General features: G+C 30.1%; 1 pseudogene across 1 annotated transcript; it reads left to right on the top strand.

The window, feature by feature from the left end:
• The first annotated feature begins 544 nt into the window (after positions 1–544).
• On the top strand, positions 545–5,661 carry LOC120082664 ((3S,6E)-nerolidol synthase 1-like; annotated as a pseudogene). The gene is made up of 7 exons (XR_016531120.1): positions 545–852; positions 1,481–1,757; positions 2,730–3,102; positions 4,102–4,320; positions 4,432–4,570; positions 4,937–5,185; positions 5,266–5,661. The product of XR_016531120.1 is annotated as a (3S,6E)-nerolidol synthase 1-like (transcript).
• Positions 5,662–6,417: the final 756 nt, after the last annotated feature.

Raw genomic sequence — 6,417 nt, 5'->3', positions numbered from 1 at the left:
ATTGAACTGGGGTATTTAATAAAAACTAAACAAAGTAAAAAATGTCAATCTTGAAGTTGGACCAAATTGAAACGAAATTCAAGATTGAAAGATAAAAAAGTAACATTCTAAAAGATAAAAATGTAACATTTTCAAACCTAGAGACCAAATAAAAATTAAACTCAAAATTCAAGAATACAAGTGTAACATTGTAAATCTTAATGACCAAATGAAAACTTAACCCAAATTCTAAGGACCGACAAAATTTTTTTTTCTTTTTTTTTTTATTAAACATATCTTGAACCATATATCGAATTTCTAAATCATAATCAAAAGCATCATTAAATACCCAATAAGCATATACCTAAAAAGTTTATAATAAGAATATCTCAACTGATATTAGTATTTATACTATCAATCAAGAAAAGAATGATTCGAATATCCCACCTTAGACATTATTTCGACTAAACCACACCTTAGACATTATTTCAGACTAAACCAAATGTATATGGGAATATGTCGCATCACACAAAACTAGTATAAATTGGAAAGGTAAAATGAGAGCCTATCACAAATTATATCCACCATTAATTTTCCTGTGTTGCCCATCATCTGCCATTGAATTGTGTTTCTTTATCCACACCCATGGCTACAGCATCTGCAGTGCTAATAGTTAGAGTTGTTCCACCTTATCTTTCTTCTTCTTCTTCTATCCAACCATATCTAAAACTAAAAGCTTCCATGCAAAACATTCCACCAATTAACAATAATGTGCCTATCAATATCCCTCACCCTCAAAAATGGACCATTCCTCTAAATTACTCCTTCCTTCCTACTTCTCTTCCTGCAGATTCACAATTTTCCCCTTTAAATGTATGCCTCTATCATCTCTAATTTCCTTTCTTCACCTTATTTTTTTTATCTATTTTGTTTTGTATCTTTAAAAATTGTGAGTTTCTCTCCGTCTTTTCGACGTGAGTTCTTGTTCATCATTGTTTTTCTTTCTTTCCTCTTTTTTTTTGGGTGGAGTGGTGTAGGGTGGCAATTATCTCCTTTTAATTTATTTAAAAAAAAAAAAAATCTAATTTTGCTAAATTTTCATAGGTCAAATGCAGCTTAAATTCTAGTACTAATTTTAGTTTTGTCTTAGTCCTTCACTTTTTGATTCCTCCATATACTTTAAACTTTTGTATTTTTTTTTTTTTTTTACAATATGTGAAAGGGAGGAATCAAACATTTGACTTCGACTAATAGTATTGAATTATGCTCATTTTAACTAAATTTGGTCCATTTTAGTTCATGTATTGTCAAAATGTTTATCTTCCTTTTTTGTTTCCCTTTTTTATCAAAATTTTAGCTCAATAAAACAATTTATGTTAGTGAGTTTTTTGAAATAATGTAGTTATAAGTTTAAGTTAAAAGGATTTGTACTAATTTGTTAAGAAGTGCAGAGACTAAGTATGGATTAATGTGTTTGGGTTTTGGTATGATTTGTGTGTAGGAGGAAATGGACATTAAATATGAAAATGAAATGAAGAGTGTGAAGCATCTGTTGAGAGAAAGAGCCAAAAATAATAGTGATCCTTTGGAGAGCTTGAATATGATTGATGCAATTCAACGTTTAGGGATTGACCACTGCTTTAAAGAGGAGATTGAAGCAATTCTACAATACCAATACACAATAATGCCAACTCAATGTTTTGATACTAAGTGTTCCCTTCATGAGGTTGCTCTTCGATTTCGACTCTTAAGACAACGTGGTTATTTTGTACTTTCAGGTCATTTCTAATAATCTTATTTTTCTTCCCGTCTAAACTTACATGCTACTCGATTGTACCTATCTTTATATACTTCAATTAAAATTTATCAGAAAATTTATTTTAAAAGATTATGTTTAGTTTTTATTTGTTTGTATATGAAGGGGAGATATATAACCTTGCTAATATATATATATATATATATATATATATATATATATATTTGTCATTTAAGTTTCGAATCTAGTTTTATTTGACTCTAAGTATTGAAGTAATACACTTTTATTATTGAATTTTGAGTTTAACTTCTATTTGGTTTTTAGATTTTAAAATGTTATATTTTTACCAAAGTATTTTGAATTACATTTGAATTTGATTCCTAAGGCTTAAAGATTTACGCTTCTAACCTTGAATTTTTTTTTTATTAAATACCTACTTTCAGTTTTTGGTGCTAATATTTATTAATTATGATTAAATTAGTTTTCACTAATTTTCACCACTATTAAAATTAATTAAAAGATCATCTCATAATTATTTTAAATTAGTTAGCTAAAAGTTGCATTAATAATAAGTTTTAGGAAAAACTAAAGAGTAAAAATGTAAAATATTGAATTAGGGACCAAACGAAAACTAAACTCAAAACTAAGGGCAAAAGTACAATATTTTGAAACCTATAACTAAATAAAAACTAGATTCGAAATCTATAGACCAAAAATGTCTTTTTTTTCCAAATTATTATTATTGTTAATTTATCAATCAACCCAAAAGTTTAAGTAGATAGATTTACCATATATTTAATTATATCAATCCTTTATTTGGGTGCATCCAATGACGCACCTTGTATCTTTTATACCATTCAACACTCCCTTCTCAGGCCTAACAACATTATAGTGGTTCGAACATGATCATTCTTAGTTAAAATCTTAAGCTAATAGATTACATTAAATTTATTTAAATAAAGTTATAAAATTTAAAATTAACGTTTTTGGGCAGATGTGTTTGGAAGTTTCATGAATAAAGAGGGTGAATTGAACAAAAAAGTTAGTGAAGATATGGAAGGCCTAACGAGTCTATATGAAGCTTCGCAATTATGCTTTCCTGGAGAAGAAACATTAGAGAAAATTGGGAAATTTAGTGGCCAAATCTTGAAGACACAAATGGAGAATCCCGACAATGGTACGGCAAAACATGTGGGTGATGCTTTGGCTAATCCCTTTCATAAAAGTTTGGGGAGATTGATGGTCAAGAACTACTTTGGATTCCCAGCCACCCATAATAAATGGATTTCTGTCTTCCAACAATTGGCAAAGTTGGATTTCAATAGGGTCCAGAAGTTATACCAACGTGAAATTTCTCAACTTTTTTTGTAAGTTTCCTTCATACCGTCCATATATAGATTAATTTTTCACATGTTTACAGGTGAGATTTTTAAATAGCTTATTAAAACCATCACTTCTACAAAAACTGAATTTTAATGTCGATTTAAAACTGACATTATAGGGTACAATATCGGTTGAAAATCGACATTGAAGATCAATCACTTTAACGTTTGATTTTATATTAACGTGATTTGTATATTTCTATGAGTGATTTTTAACTTGGCCAAAATAGGTTTTCTTTCAAATATTGATATGGAGCAAATGGTAAAATTGATTTTAGAAAAAAAGTATAAAATCATTTAGAATTAATTTTTTCACAATTAGTCGGAATGTGTGCTTTAGTGGAATGATTGACTGAAGGAATCACCCCCACAAAATTTCCGTAACTTTATTTTATTTTATATTTACTAAAATTTGTCTAATTGTTAAAAATATTTACAAATAATAACAAAATATCAAATAGATTATGATAGACCGTGATAGACTACTATTTGTATCTATTTATTTTATGATAGACACAGACAGTAGTCTATGGTGGTCTATCACAAATAAACTGTGAAATTTTGCTATATTTGTAAATGTTTCAATTCATTTTTCTATATTTGAAAACAACACTTTGTCCTACTTATGTAATGATAATCTGTTTAGATTTTTTTTTTAAAAAAAAATCTCATTTTTAATAATTTTGTAAATCTAAAATCACTTTTGAAATAGAACATAATAACCCAAAATTACGTTAATCTCGTTGTATGAAAATCAATTGTATCTAAAATTCTTATCTATAATCACTTCCTAACATGCACCAAATTGATCTTATATAATTAAATACAAGTTTTAAAGTAATTTTGAAAATGAAAAAAAAAAAAAAAAGTGATTATAACAAATTCAAAATCTCTATCAAACATTCAATTAGTACATGCATATTTGTTTCTACATATATGTAATGGTGTGTGTACAAATTTTTTGTTGTGGTAATGGGGAGATAGGTGGTGGAAGATGACAGGATTATCTGAAGAAATAAAGTTCGGTAGAGATCAACCACTTAAATGGTATGTTTGTTCATTAGCCTTCTTAGCAGATCCAAAATTCTCAGAAGAAAGAGTTGAGCTTTCAAAATCTCTCTCTTTTATCTATCTTATTGATGATATCTACGATTTATATGGTTCCATTGAAGAACTTAGACTTTTCACAAAAGCAATTCAAAGGTATGTTATTGAAACTTGAAAGTGCCTTTTTCTTTTTTCTGAGATTCAGAGATTTTCATTTCCCACATTATTTTCGTAACTGTGAACTCATAATTATATTTAATAATGCAGATGGTACTTGGCAGCTATCCACGGTTTACCCCACCCAATGAAAATTTGCTTTATCAAACTTTATGAAACCACAAATGAACTAAGCCACATGTTTTCTCTCAAGCATGGTTGGAACCCCATTCATTCATTACAGAAATCGGTATGTTTCCGTATTATTTAAATTGAAAACTAAGACCTCGTTTGATAATCATTTGATTTTTTCAAATGACTAAACTTATAATTAGTCTTTCTACCCCCTGATTTCTTTGTTTTTTATATCTACTTTTAGCAGTATTTTTATGTTAAGCCATTTTTTTGGGAAAATAAAATAGTTTTTGATTTTTTCTAATAAAGAAGTTGGCTGAGAATTTAGTTTTTAGTTAAGAAAAATGAAAAATAACCATAAAGAAGTTATAAAAAAATAAGTATAATTAAAAAAAAAAAAAAAAAAAAAAAAGCCCAAATGATTATAAAAGTGAACCTAAAATGCTATCTTCTTAAGTATATATTTTTCTTTCCTTTTCAGTGGGCTAGCCTTTGTGAGGCATTTCTAGTGGAAGCAGAATGGTTTGCTTCTAACCATTTCCCAAGTGCCAAAGAATATTTAGAGAATGGAATGGTTAGTTCTGGAGTTCATGTTGTTTTAGCACATATCTTCTTTCTATTAGGCCAAGGAATAAACAACAAAACTGTCCAACTTTTGGATACCAACCCAGGCATTGTATCTTCCACTGCTTCAATTCTACGGCTTAGCGACGATTTGGGAAGTGCAAAGGTAACCCATATTTAGATATGTTTAAAGTGACTTTCTAAATGCTTAAAAAAGTATTTTCTGAAAAATCTCTTTTCTCACAGGACGAGAATCAAGAAGGATATGATGGGTCGTATATAAAATACTACATGAATGAAAATCCGGAGATTTCGGTTGATAGCGCACGACAGCGCATTATCCATATGATCTCAGATGCATGGACGAGATTGAACCAAGAAAGCCTTTCTCCAAATCCATTTCCAGAAACATTTATTCAAGCTTCTCAAAATATTGCAAGATTTGTTCCTCTTTTATATTGGTTACGATGAAAATCAAAACCTTCCAATTCTCGAGAAGCTGATGAAATCTGTGCTTTATGAAAGTGTACAAATATAAGAGATGTGATCCTATAGTGGCATTATTTAAATTAGCTCTCTCTCATTAGGTGGTATCAATGATGTTTACCAATTAAATAATAATAATAAATCCTTAATATTTAATGTGGCTGTGAGAGGCGTGCATGCATGTTTGAATGTGATTTTAAGAATGAGTAGTTTTTGTAAAAGCCATAATAAGAAATTTATTTTTCACGACAGTACCTTTCGCAACACTTCAGAAATCGTTGGTCAAAGTAGGCTCTTCCGATGGTAAAACAACTAAAGGAAAAAAAAGATTTTTCCAAAATGCTAAATTGAAAACCCATTGATAAAGACATTCCCCCAATGCTGATTTAAACTCTGTAACACCTGATTTATCATGTAAAATTTTCATTATTGTTTGGGTAGATTGGACGTCAAGATTTAAATAATTGACTAAATTAATTTTAATTAATTATTTTAAATTAATTGTGGAAGAGTTTTAAACTTAACTTAGATGACCCAAACAACCAACCAATTTAGTCTACATCTATTTTGAGAACCAGGAATTTACATAATCAACAATAATCCCCAATATGTAATTTAGTTATCCACTGATACTGAAAGATTTATTCACCTCTGAAATCCAAAACAACCCACTGAAAAAGCAGTCCACGTCAAGCGCTCTGCAGCCTGCCTCTGACCGGTGAACCCCTGCAGACCGGCGCTTCCTCTGTCGCTGACGACCGGCAAACCCACGTTGAACGAACGGACGGCGAAAACACCCAAGAACGGGTGGATCTGCTCGCGCTCGCGTCACTGACCGACGACCCAAACCAAACGCTGCGGGACGCAGCCTCCACGACGAAAAAACCCCCTGCCTCGTCGGACGCAAACGTC

Source organism: Benincasa hispida, chromosome 8 (assembly GCF_027475165.1).
Source record: "Benincasa hispida cultivar pf3 chromosome 8, pf3_genome.v1.1, whole genome shotgun sequence".
NCBI lineage: Eukaryota > Viridiplantae > Streptophyta > Magnoliopsida > Cucurbitales > Cucurbitaceae > Benincasa > Benincasa hispida.
Note: the sequence above shows the minus strand (reverse complement) of the source record. Positions and strands in the feature narration are given on the sequence as shown.